This window comes from Leopardus geoffroyi, chromosome B4 (genome assembly GCF_018350155.1).
Source record: "Leopardus geoffroyi isolate Oge1 chromosome B4, O.geoffroyi_Oge1_pat1.0, whole genome shotgun sequence".
Taxonomy (NCBI): domain Eukaryota; kingdom Metazoa; phylum Chordata; class Mammalia; order Carnivora; family Felidae; genus Leopardus; species Leopardus geoffroyi.
The window spans coordinates 28123165-28136956 of record NC_059341.1 but is presented as its reverse complement, the minus strand read 5'-3'; the positions used below and the strand labels follow the sequence as shown (position 1 = coordinate 28136956).

Sequence of the window (13792 nt, the reverse complement as noted above, 5' to 3'; positions counted from 1 at the left end):
TCAATTAAAATCTTCCCTATTTTAATCTTCCTTCTCAATGGAATTGCTTTCTTAAGTTTATCATTTCAATTTTGGATTGGTTATTGTGGTTGTATAGAAAAAAAAGAATTTCTTGGTATATTCTTGTATCCTGCAACCTTGCTGAGCATGGTTATTCTAAAAACTTTTTTTAAAGTAGATTCCTTAGGATTTTCTTCACACAAAACTCTGTCATCTATGAATAGAGATAGTTATACTTCTTTCCAATCTGGATCTTTTTTTGTTTGTTTGTTTTTGTTTTTTTCTTGCTTAATTGTATTGGTTAGAACTTGCAGTGAACTGTTAGGTAGAAATTGTAAGAAATAGGACACAATTCTCTTGTTTCTAATTGTAGGAGGGACACATTCAGTCTTTCATTATTAAGTATGATGTTGGCTGTGAGTTTTTGTAGATGTCTTTTGTCTGGTTGAGGAAGTTCCTTTCTATTCCTGGTTGTTGAATGCTTTTTGTGATAAGAGAGTGTTGGATTTTGGCAAATACTCTTTTTGTATTTATTGATATTATCATGTATTTTTTAAAAATTTCATTAATGTAGTATTAGTTAATTTAGTTAATATATTATTGATTGGGTTTCTTGGTCGGTGGGTATTGAACCAACCTGGCATTCCTAGGGTAAATCTTACTTGGTTGTGGTTTTAATCATTTTTACATATTGCTGGATTTGCTTTGCTAGTATTTTGTTGAGGATTTTGCATCTATATTCATAAAGAATGTTGGTCTATAGTTTTCTTATGTCTTTGTCTAGTTTTGGTATCAAGTAATACTGGTCTTGTGGAAGTGTTCTCTCCTCATGTATATGTTTGGCTGGTTTGTTTTGGAAGACTTCTTTAAAGATTGGTATTCTCATTTAAAGGTTTGGTAGAATTACCAGTGAAGCCCTCTGGGTCTGTACTTATATTTGTTGGAAGTATTTTAATTACTAACTCAATCTGTATTTGTTACAGGCCTATTCAGAGTTTGTATGTTTTCTCTGTCAGTTGTAGTTGTTTTTTTAAGAATTTGTTCTTTTTGGGGCACCTGGGTGGCTCAGTCGGTTAGGCATCCAACTTCTGCTCAGGTCATGATCTCACGGCTCATGAGTTCAAGCCCCGCGTCGGGCTCTATGCTGAGAGAGGTGCTGACACCTCAGAGCCTGGAACCTGCTTCAGATTCTGTGTCTCTGTCTCTCTCTCTGCCCCTCCCCTGCTCATGCTCTGTCTCTCCTGTCTGTCAAAAATAAACATTAAAAAAATAATAATAATTTGTTCTTTTCATCCAAGTACTCAATTGGTTGATGTACAGTTGTTCATAATATTCCTATAATTATAATAACTTTTATTTCTGGAAGGCAATAGTAATGTTCTTTTGTTCATTCCTGATTCTGGTAATTTGTGTGTACCTTTATTTTTTCTCAGTCACTCTAGCTAAAGATTTGTCAATTTTGTTGATCTTTTCAAAGAAACAACTTTTGTTTGCATTGATTTTCTTTTTTGTTTTTCTATTCTTTATTGCATTTTTTTTTTTTTTGCACTTCAATCTTTATTATTCCCTTACTTCTGCTTGCTTTTCTGTGTACTCTTCTTTTTCTCAGTTCTTAAGATGGAAATTTAGGTTATTCATTTGAGATCTTCTTTTTTAACATAAGTATTTACAATGATAAATTTTACTTTAAGCACTGCTTTCTTTAGCTGTATCCCATAGGTTTTGGCATGTTGTGTTTTTGTTTTCATTCATGTCAGGGAGTTTTCTAATTCCTTTATGATTTTTTTGACTTATTGGTTATTTAGCAGTGTATTGTTTTATTTCCACATATTTGTCTAGAATTTCCTTCTGTTACTGATTTCTAATTGCATCCTATTGTGGTCATGGAACAGTCTGCATGATTTTAATCACTTTAAATTATTGAGGCTGGTACATGGCCTTGAATACAGTCTACCTTAGAGAATGTTTCATGTGCACTTGAGAAAAATGTGTATTGTATTTCTTGGGTGGAGTTTCATATAGATGTCTTTTAGGTCTAGTTGACCTATAGTTTTTTTTCAAATCTTTTATTTCCTTGTGTATTTTCTTCTTGGTTGTTCCATCTAATATTGAAAGGGGATATGACATCTTCCAATTTCATTTTTGAATTGTTTATTCCTTCAGTTCTTTTGTTGTTGTTTTAAAGTTTGTTTTATCTGATTCTCATGGTTCTTCTTTGCATAGTGTGTCTTTTTTCTTCCATTTACTTTCAACCTATTTGTATCATTGAACATAAAATGTGTCTCCAGACAGCATATTGTATATACAGTTTTACCCTTGAATGACACGGGGGTTGTGGTGCTGACTCTCTGCACAGTTGATAATTCACATAAAACTTTTTAAAATAATTTTTTATTATTTATTTTGAGAGAGAGAGAGAGAGAGAGAGAGAAACCCAAGCAGACTCCATGCTGGCAGCACAGAGCCCTATGTGGGACTCGATCCTGTGGACGGTGAGGCCATGACCTGAGCTAAAATCAAGATTCGGACCTGTAACCAACTGAGCCACCCAGGCATCCAACACATAAAACTTTTGACTCCAAAGAACTTAACGTACTGTTGACCAAAAAGCTTTACCAGTAACATAACAGACATATTTTGTATATGTTGTATATTATTTGGTATATATTCCAATAAAGTAAGCTAGAGAAAAGAAAATGTTGGTTGTTAAGAAAATCATAAGGAAGATTTTTACAGTACTATAGTGTATTTATTGAAAAAAAAATCCACATGTTAAGTGGACTTGTTCAGTTCAAACCATGTTGTTCAAGGGTCAACTGTCATTGGATATTTAAAAATACAATCTGATAATTTCTGCTTATTACTAGGTTGTTTAATCTATTCACAATTAATATTATTGATATGGTTGGATTTACATCTGCTATTTTGCTTTTTGTTTTCTGTAGGTCTCATGCCTTTGTTCTCTTGAATTCTTTTAAATTAAGTGAATTCTTTTGAAATAAGTGAATATCTTCCAGTGTGGTATTTTGAGTCCTTTAATCATTTTTAAATTATACATCTTGAGTTATTCTCTTAGTGTTTGCTCTAGGTTTTACAATATACATTTTAACTTAGAAGAATCTATTTCTCATTTTTACTTATACTCAGTAAAATAAACATTTCTCCTGTATAGCTCCATTTTTCTCTCTCCCCACTTTTTCCTACTATTATACATCTTCTATGTATATACTATAGAAACCCAACAATATATTGTTATAATTTTACTTTATATAATCCTATGTCTCTTTTAAAGAAGCTGAAAGAAGAAAGGAGAACAAATATGTATTTATAGAGTTAGCTATATCAGCCTATTTTTCATTCTCTTATATTTCTGTGGATTTGAGTTCCCATCTGGTGTTATATCCTTACTCTAATACAACTTTCTTCTCACTTGCTTCCTTTATGCTGTTATTGCAAATATATAAAATTTTTGTATGTTATTAGCCTAACAGTACATTTGTATGCATATTGTTTTATTGAATTACTCTCTAAATCAGTAAGAAAAAAAAGGGGGAATTAACTGAGTTTTCTATTTGATATATCTCCTGACACTGATAGAAAGTTGACATCATTTAATTGTGAATTTCTTCTGCTAATAGAGCCATCAAAATAACAGCTGTCACTTAACTTTGTGTAAAGAAGATAAATTGTAATTAGAATTGAGAGGGAGAAGTTTAAAGAGCATTCATTTGATCTAAATGAAAAGTCATTCTTTATAGAGTAATATGTAAAACATCTCCATCTGCTTTTCTTAATATGGTCTTCGAACTAGTCATAAGCAGGGGCAGCAGTATTGAATATTTCTTCCACCTCCATTCAAGGCTGAAGGAGTTAATTGTCTTGAGCTGTTCCTGCCTGAGTGCACTTTTTTTTTTTTTTTCCCCTGAAACTGGCTTAGGTATTGTTTTTGAGAATGAGGTATGAGTTATAGCCCATCCAGAAATGCCTTTATGCTTAAAGTCTTTCAGATTTAACCACATGTTAATTGGCAGCTGGGTTCTCTGCGCATGCATCTCATACTGCTCCACAAGATAATGGCAGAACCTAAAAGTGAAAACCCAGGCTTATTATACTGCTACCATTAAAAAAAAAAAAAAGCACTAAGAAAATCTAAGATAAATAATACATTGAGTGGGACACTGTGAACAACAGGCATAAATTGGGACCATCTCAGGCAAACTGACACACACGGACACTTTACCAGACATGTATTTTTTCAGAAACCTCCTAACTCCAAACTCTGGATTACCATTTCCCATCAAAAGTCTGTGTCCTCAATATGATTCACTTGTTTGTGACTGTTTAGTAATTTGCACGGCATTATGTACATGGAAAAGAATGCGAAGCATTCTTCCTAGTCAGTTTTATTCATTTGGCATTTCTTTTTTTTTCTGGTACATTTTCTGTTTGTCTTAAAACTTTTATTAAATTTTGCATGCTTTCATTTTTAAACTAAAGAGGTGTAATAAATTTAGTGAATTGTATTCTCCCTTAAGTTAGTTATTGTGATATCTTAATAAAAATATACAGTAATTAAAAATTAAATTTGAGAATGAAAGGAAGGCAGTTTCTACATATGTTTGATAAAAATGGATTATTTGAATATGCTTATAATAATACTTTATATTCTATTACAGGATTAATTAAAAGGATTTACTGTATATCTTATGACTCTTTACTGGAGCCTTAGGAGATAGGTAAGAGACAAGCATTTTTTGAAAAGATATTTATGAAACATTAAATAATTTGATCTCATAGGTTCCTGACAAAGTGATTTATCTCTTTTTCTCCTCAGTAAAATGTTAGTAGAAATATTATGTTTACATGAATCATAGTATAACATTTCTCTAATATCCAATAAGTCATATTTTCCAGGGAGCCTGTACGTTTATTTTCTGTAGTATTTATAGTGAAGACATTTAATAAGACACATAAGCTTGGCACCTTAAAGCACTAGAAAATACTTAAAGCGCTGAAAATATAAAAAATATATATATTATAAAATATATAATAGATATATAATATATAATAAATAAATATATAATATATAATAAAATATATATGGTACATATACACATAAATATAAATAAAATATATAAATATATAATATAAATATATATGTAACTATAAAATATTTACTATATAAATAATATAATATATAAATATAAATATATAGAAGTATAATATAGATATATAAAGTATACATTATATAATAAAATAAGATATGTAATATATAAAAATATAATATTATTAGATTAGATCTTAGAACTGAAAAAAAAAGGTATTAGTGAAAAAACAGGTGAAATCCAAATAAAACCTATAGCTTAATTAATAGCAATATATCAACATTAATTCCTTAGTCTTGACAAAACCGTGGCTATGTAAGATGTCAGCTTTAGGGGAAATTGAGTGAGGGAGATACAGGAACTCTGTTGTATCTTTGTAACTTTCCTGTAAATCTAAAATTATTCCAAAATAAAAATTCATTTAAAGCAGAAAAAAATCAAGGTCTATTTATTTGAAAATTATAGTTTAGAAGTAACTTTTCTCTGCAATAGTTTGAGGAATCAAAATGATTAGTTATCTTTTAAAAATCCAGATTCTGTGAATAGAGATATAAGGAAATATGTGACCATCGGTTTCACTTTTCAGTTTATAGGAGGTGTGGGATTTCAGTTTTTGGATATTGGCATGGTGTTTGTGACTTCCTTATACCTGATTACACACTTGCTCTTTGATTCTTTTAAGGTGCTTCTGTGGTCTTTGGTAGTTTAGTATAGCACTTTGTATTAACAGAGGTAAGACCTGCAAATGGTTCCCAGTGCACTGTTTTTTCTTTTTCTTCTCTTTTCTTTAATGTACTATTGGAGGCAAAAAGACCAGTGATGGGACTCAGTTTGGAGTTGAGACCCTTCAGTTACATCTATGTAAGCTTCTAGGTCAAGTACTAGACACAGTTGACCTATTGTTAAGGAATATGAATAAAGATGAACAGAACTCTTAAATAGCCATTTCTGTAATTGAGCTAAAATAATTGATTGCTGTCAGATAATAGAAATTCTCAGTTTCAAAAATGAACTCTAGCAGTATAGCTCTTTTAGATTTCTATAAATATTAAAAGACTACAAGAATGGAACTCTGTAGTTTGCTGAAACTATTACATAACTTTTCATTAATAAAGATGAAATAGCCATGCTGGTCTTATAAATGGTTTCCTGCTTCTGTTGCCAACTTTAATGATTTTAGTTAAACTTAAATTTAATAAAGGGAAATAGAAATATATTATACTTGAAGGATGTAGACATTTAAAACAACAAACCCAGGCCTGAGTGATCATTGCAGAATAATTATTAGGCTTGAAGATTTCTGTTTTGCTTGATGGTATTTATTTAGAATTGGTGTTATCAATCTTGTATTATTAGAATGACATCTTTACTTGCTTTTTGTGTAACATCCTTTTGCTAAATCTTGGCTAGGAAGTTCAGAAAAATGGAAGAGAGCTTTTTTGGGACAAATTCAAATTCCATTGGTCATATGATAGTTCATACATAAAAAACAAACAAAAAAACCCTTTTATTATTTTTTTGTGCTAAAGAAGAGCATTAAAAGTAGTTTTTAGAGACCTACTTTACCATTCAGCTGCCTGACTTATTTTGTGGTCATCTAAAGTATAAATGTGAGTAGCTATTATGTATTGAGCACTTTCTATGTACCAGACACTTTATTTATGATCTCATTTAATCTTCCCAAACACAAAAATAGTTTGAAATTCCTTTTCTAGATGTGGTGGGGAAAGTAACAATATCTCTAGGCTGCACCTGAGAGTTTGGTGCAGAACGAACGGGCGCTGAAGTGTGGTGTAAAGTACCTCCTGTTTGGTTCATAATGTTATCAGCTTCCAGGAAACTCTTAGTCCGTGGATACATGGTAAACTTTAGAGTACTCAACTCTTCTGGGTTAAAGGATGTCTGATCACACTGGGTGACCTAGAGCAGATTCCCCTGGGGTGACTAGCCTGGAGTACAATCTCTCGGTCCCTGTTCCAGTCTTGATCTGGCTCATTCTACAGTTCCCTAACATGTCAGTTGTTCTCTGTCACTTGATTAACTGCTGAACACTCACTCATTGTGTGCTTCATTGATCATAAGCCAAGAACTTCTGGCAGCTCTGGGAAACATGATCTCAACCTGCCTCCTGGTCAGTGCTGGGCAACTAGAAGTTGTTAGTTGGGGGTGAAAATTTGGATCCAGAAGCTAGGACAAATGCCAGAGGCCAGAGATGGGGTAATGGAGCAGCTGACATGTTGAAATGCAGCTATCCAGGTTCAGTCGATAGGTCGGGACTCAGAAAAAGAGTAGGCATGTGACTTTGAAAGGTGGTTTTTGAAGATAATGATGACTAGGTGTGGACTTGGTGGATATAAAATACAGTCAACCCTCGAACAATGTGGGCTTTGGGGGTCCTGCCCCACCCCAAAGTCAAAAATCCACATACAGCTTTTGACTCCCTCAAAACTTAACTACTAATAGCCTCTTGTTGACAGGCAGACATGCCAGTAACTAAATAGTCGATTAACACATACACATATTTTGTATGTTATATGTGTGATATATTGTGTTCTTACAATAAAGTAAGCTGGAGAAAAGAAAATGTTATTGAGAGAATTTTAAGGAAAATACATTTACAGTATGATACTGTATGGAAAAAAAATCCACATGTAAGTGGACCCCCACAGTTCAAACCCGTGTTATTCAAGGGTTAACTGTAATTCCAGCTGCTTTATGAAGAATAAGAGTTACTTAACAACTTATTCATCGTAGTGCTCATTACACTGTGCAGAAATCTATCTCTCTATAACTTCCCCCCATCAGTTTTAGCTATGTCTTTCTGTAGTTCTAAGTCTCCAGTCTCTCTTACACTGGAAAGCATAAAATACACACAAAATTACAAAGTCTCTTCTGTTATCTTCTCTTCTTTATGGTCTCCAAAAGTTGGCATTCTTTAGGGCTTAGTCCTCGGCTGCCTTCTACATTTATTCTCTGTGCAGTCTCATGTCACCCCTTGTTTTAAATGCTTTCTGTTCTCCCAGCTTTATTTTTTTACCTTGATCTCTCCTGTGAGCTCTAGGCTCATTTCTGTGCCTGCCTCTTCAACATCTATTTGAAAGTCTAATAAACATTTCCAACCTAACATGTGTGAAGTAGAACTCTTGAATTCTCCTCCCCAAACCTGTTCCTGTGTCCTCCTTCTTTATTTCAGTAAATGGTCCACACAGTTGCTCAGGCCAAAAACCAGAAGCCATCTTGAGTTTTCTCTTTCCTTCTTAACCCATGTCCAGCCCATCAGTAAGGTTTATACGTCCTGTCTTCTACATATATCCCAAATACCCCTGTATTGCCACCACCCCCCTACTACTACCCTAATATAATACAACCTGTCATCATCCCAAGTTACCTGGATGATAGCAACAGTCTTCTAACTGGTCTTCCTTATCTCCTCCTTGTACCACTCTGGTCAGTTCTCCATATAAGAGCAAAGGTGGGGTTTTCTTTTTAATGTTTATTTATTTTTGAGAGAGACAGAGACAGAGACAGAACGCAAGCAGGGGAGGAACAGAAAGAGAGGGAGACACAGAATCCGAAGCAGGCTCTAGGCTCTGAGCTGTCAGCACAGAGCCTGACACTGGGCTCGAAGCCACAGACTGTGAGGTCCTGACCTGACCCAAAGTCGGATGCTTAACCGACTGAGCCACCCAGGCACCCAATAAGTGGTTTTTAAAAATGTTCCACAGTCCCTGTCTGTTTCCCTGTTCAGAACCCTTGGGTGACTACCCATCACACTCAGGATAAAACCCCAAGTCTCACCATGTTCTACCAGGCCCTGTGTGTTCTGCCAGCTGACTGTATCTCCTACCATTCTCTGCCTAGCTCACTTTGCTCTAGTAAATTGCCTTTTTGCAGTTCCTTAAGTTCTCCAAGTTCATTGGACTCCACTAAATCCTTGTTACTCCCTGCCCTACACCCTCGTTTCAACCGGTTCAGCCTCTAGCCTGATACCAGTGGAGGGAGATCTAGAGAAAACAAAATTACAGCGTACATAGTAAGTGAGGTTACACTAGAAGTTTTGCAGCTTTATTATTCCAAGTTTCTGTATTTGGAATTCCTTTCGAGTGGAAGAGGAACTAGAGATTTAGAGCTATGGAAAGACCTGGCTAGAAGCAATGGGAGAAGTTACAGAGAGATTTCTGCTTAGTGTAATGAATGCTATATTGCGTAAGTTGGCAACAAGTACACTTGCTTAAAAGTAACACTGAGCTGCTCCACTGGACAGTGAGTTCTCCAGCACTGGCAGTGTACAAGTTGAGGCTGATCAGATTGAGACTCTACAAGTTGTGGAGGGAAAATGTGCTGGAGTGGAGGAGATGAGAATTGATTTGTAGATCTTCCCAACTCTGAGAGTATATATGTTTTTAGAATCTTTTTTTTTTCAGAACACTTACTCTCAGAGTATTCCTCAGATACATCTGCCTGCATTTATATTGGAAGCTTTTACCAATAAAGGGTAAGAACTTCTAAATGAAGTTTCCAATATTTAAGAAAAAGAGGAACTACTATCAAGGTTGATTCCACTCGGATTGGCCAGGTCTCCATCTAAGGAAATTACTTTGAGTAATAATTTAAAATTTATTTTTTCTTAGTTTTTGGTCTAAAGTAAACAATAAACACAACAAATTCCCTGATAGATTTTAGTTATTAAACAAAAGTTCACTGAGTCGCAGAAGTAAAGAGCATGATACTTGGAAATAGCTTTTTTTTTTTAATAGCCTTTGATCAGAGTTTGCTAGAAATGGAAAAGTCACCTCGTTCTTTCCCTTACCTCAGAAACTCTTTGAGAATTAGTGATCGCGTGTGAATGTTTCACTGAGAGGGATATAGCCATTCTCTTACCTTCTCTTAGGCAAAAATATGATTTAAGTAATAGAGAGCTTTGTTGTAAGCGCTTTTAGTTAGACCTGAATAATGCTATTCATGTAAATTCCAGTTTCTTTATAACCCTTGAACCTTGGAACTTGGAATTAATGACATAAGAGTAATTTTCAGAGTCTCTGGATACTAAAGTACTTCATGTTTGCTTCTGGTAGCTAGGACCTAAATAATAGGATGGCACATCTAAAAGTTGCCTCCAGCGTGACACTGCTTCTGGCAGCACCAGGGCCTGTCCCACCCAGCATGTGCTCGGCAGACCAGTATGAAATCAGCGCTATGATGAATACCCTGTTGTGACCAGGAAAGCCTGAACTCCTTCACGTGCTTTCACCTTGAATCGCATTTTGTTTCTCTGTCTTCTCTGGGTTTCTGACTTTGCTGCCTCCTTTCCCATTTTACCTATCTCTGTCCTTTAGATGTGACTTCTTCCTCGTTACTGTATTGACCTTACCCAGACAAAACTTCTGCTCTGACTCAAAACCTACAATTTGGATTATGTCCTGTGTATTGAGATTCCTGTCTTGCCCTGAGCCAGGAATTCTCCTAGGAGGAGAGATAAACAGTAGTACCTACTTGATTGTATAGGTAGTGTGACCATTGCCTATGCATCATGGTTCTTGACCTCCTGCATCTAGGCAATCAAGATTAAGTATTGCACCTGGCCTTAGCAGAAGACGAATATATCCACATTCCTTTTAAAACCAATAATGATGTAATAAAGAAAGGGAAGAAGCATTTCTTAAATGTAATACACTTTTCTCTGTCAATCTCATCTACCTAGAACAGATCCAAGAATCAGGGATGAGAGGAAAGAGGCTTTTTATATGCTACATTTGGTTGATATTTGAAAATTCAGACCCTAAAATGGTATATCAGGTGCACTTAGAGCCTCTTTATTTGCTAGTTTTCCTCTTAATTGCAAACATATAAATAACACAATGTTTTAAGTGCTTTATCTGTTTTAACTAACTTAATCGTCATGGCAATCCTGTGAGGTATATACTGTTATAGTCCCATTTAACAGATGAGGAAACTGTCTTGGACAGGTTACATCATCACCCATAGTTAACACGGCTGGTTTTGTCAGAGCTGGGATTCAAGTTCAAGTGCATAACCACTTTTTACATTGATCTGTGAATTCTCTGACTCCTAACTCCAACAAGCCTGGTTAACTGGTTTCTCAGACCACAGCAGGTTAGAAGTTTCAAATTTGAAAGAACACATAATAACCTAGAATTCCCACTTAAAAAAAACTTTTTTTAACTTTTATTTATTTTTGAGAGAGTGCATGAACACGAGTCAGAGAGGGTTGGAGAGAGAGAGAGGAAGACAGGATCCAAAAGCAGGCTCTGTGCTGTGAGCACAGAGCCCGATGTGGGGTTTGAACCCATGAACCTCAAGATCATGACCTGAGCTGAAATCAAGAGTCAGCCACTTAAGCAGCTGAGCCACCCAGGTGCCACCCCTAGAATTCCCACTTTAATGTGTTCCTTCTGGTAAGATAATTACTCAAGAACACAAAGATATGTGCAGGAGAGTTCTATATAATGTTATAGAAAAATAGTTAAAGCAAAATAATTGAAAATAATATGGAAGTTCAATAATAGGAGAAATGGATAAACTAGGGTCCTGCTTTTCAAACTTTAATATATATATGAATCACCTGGATATCTTATTAAAATGAGGTTTTGATTAAATCTGTGGTGGGGCCCAAGATTATACACTTCTAACAAGTTCCCAGGTAATGTTGATGCTGATGCATGGATCCCACTCTGAGTAGCAAGGAATTTCAGTACTCTCATGTTATGTACTTGCTAAGAACAGATCTGGGACCATGGAGAAGTGAATGGACACCTTAGATGCCTCACTCATCTCTCCCTAGTCCCATCCCTGGGTAAGAATCTTTATTTTAAAAGACCATTCAGTGACTCTTAGTTATGCTTATAACATAATTCAAAGAAAACTCGAAAATGATATTTGCATTATTATTTTCACTTGAATTAAAAAAAGATATCAACTTGGCTTATGACAGTCTAGACTTAGAGGAAACATTTGCTTCCTGCTACCCACATACATGTCTTCAACCTCCCCAAAAACATCTGCTCATTTTTTTCCCCAGTAGATATATAGGCTATTTAATGGTTTAGTGAGGGCTTCAGTTCGGGCATCTACCAACACAAGCAGTAAAGTGCTAATATTTTTAAGAACAAAGGTAATGAAATAAATACTTTTTTTTGTGCATAATTATGGTTTGGATGTAGATAATCCTACTTTTTAATATTTATCAATATTATTACCTATTCAGCATAAGCTTCTTAAGAAGCAAAATCTATGTTTTTTTTTTTTTTTGTATTAAATTCCTGGTATGTGTGTGTGTGTGTGTGTGTGTGTGTGTATGTATGTATATATGTACATACATACATACATATATACACACACGTGTGTGTGTGTGTGTACAAATAAAGCACCTTTTACATCACCTTCTCCTTTTTTAGTAAGGTATGCTAAGCAAGTTTTTAAAGGGAAGTCAGTTTTTAAAGGGAGTTTTTTAAAGGGAGACCAGTTTTCCTTTCAACCTTTACAGTTCAGTAACCTGAATCTAGAAGTGAAATATCTTTCACTGTGGAGCAGGGAAGGAAGTAGTAAGGAGGCAGGATAGGGAAGTCTGATTCACTTAAAATCTCATTCTCCTGGAGAGGAGTGTGTTGGGCACAGAAAGCATTCCTGAAACCTGCATAGGGGTATTCTTGAGGATCTGGCTGAGCACCAAACTGTGCATGCAATTTGAAACCCCTAGAAGCTGGCAAGGGCAGCCTGTAAGAAATGAAAACTTACCAGCTCTTCATAAGAATGAACCCTAGAATAAAGGTTTCTCTACACAAGTCCTAAAAGAGCTTACAACCAACCCTCAAAAGAATCAGGTAACTTAACTGTCTGGCAGAAGTTTAACACTCTATAAATTAATACAACAAAATCTAGCACTCAGCAACATAAAATTAACAGTAAATTGCATCTAGTCAATTAATAAAAAAGCAAGAGAAAATTTTCATAACCAGGAGACAATAGAAATAGACCCTGAAATAACAGAGATGGTGCAATTAGCAGACAAGTACATTAAAGCAGCTTTTATAAATATGGTCCATGGTCATAAGCATAATGAGGGGTGAAATACAAAATATAAAAAAGAAAAAAATCAGAACATCCAGAGATTTAAAAATACAGTAACTAGGTGTGATTAAGTGCAGATTAGAGTTTTTGGGAGACGAGGTCAGTGAACTTGAAAACATACTGAGAATTCAACCATAGGATAGAGAGAACAAAGATTGAAAAAGATGAACAGCAACTTGGGGCCCTATAGAAGTACCATGAGTCTAACCTAAGTATAATTGGATTCTCAGATTTGGGGGGAGGGCGAGAGAGGAAAAAAATTAAATAAATAATGGTTGAAAATTTCCCCAGTTTGAAGTAAACTATAAACCCACAGATCCAAAAAATTAAAAAGACCCCAGACAAGATAACACACACACACACACACACACACCAAGGCACATCATAAGAAAATTGCTGAATATCAATGATAAAGAGAAAAATCTTAAAAATGGTCAGGGGGGAGAAAATATATTGCATACAAAGGAATAAAGTCAAGAATTTTAGGCAGCAGACTTTTCAGAAACTGTTCAAACTAGAATGCAGTTTAATAGCATGTTTTTCAGTGCTAAAAAATTGTCAACATAGTATTATATAGCTAACAAAAATTTTTAGGAAAT

At 34.9% G+C, this 13792-nt stretch overlaps 1 protein-coding gene across 7 annotated transcripts in view; it reads left to right on the top strand.

The window, feature by feature from the left end:
* Window positions 1-13792, top strand: part of ZNF438 (zinc finger protein 438) — a 173431-nt gene that overhangs the window by 35239 nt on the left and 124400 nt on the right. For 4 of the 7 annotated variants that reach the window (XM_045462553.1, XM_045462554.1, XM_045462555.1 and 1 more), the window contains exon 2: window positions 4677-4736. The exons of the other annotated variants lie outside the window; for them this stretch is intronic. The gene's annotated coding sequence lies outside the window, so the exon portion shown is untranslated. The remainder of the gene's footprint in view (window positions 1-4676; window positions 4737-13792) is intronic. 7 annotated transcript variants of the gene reach the window in all.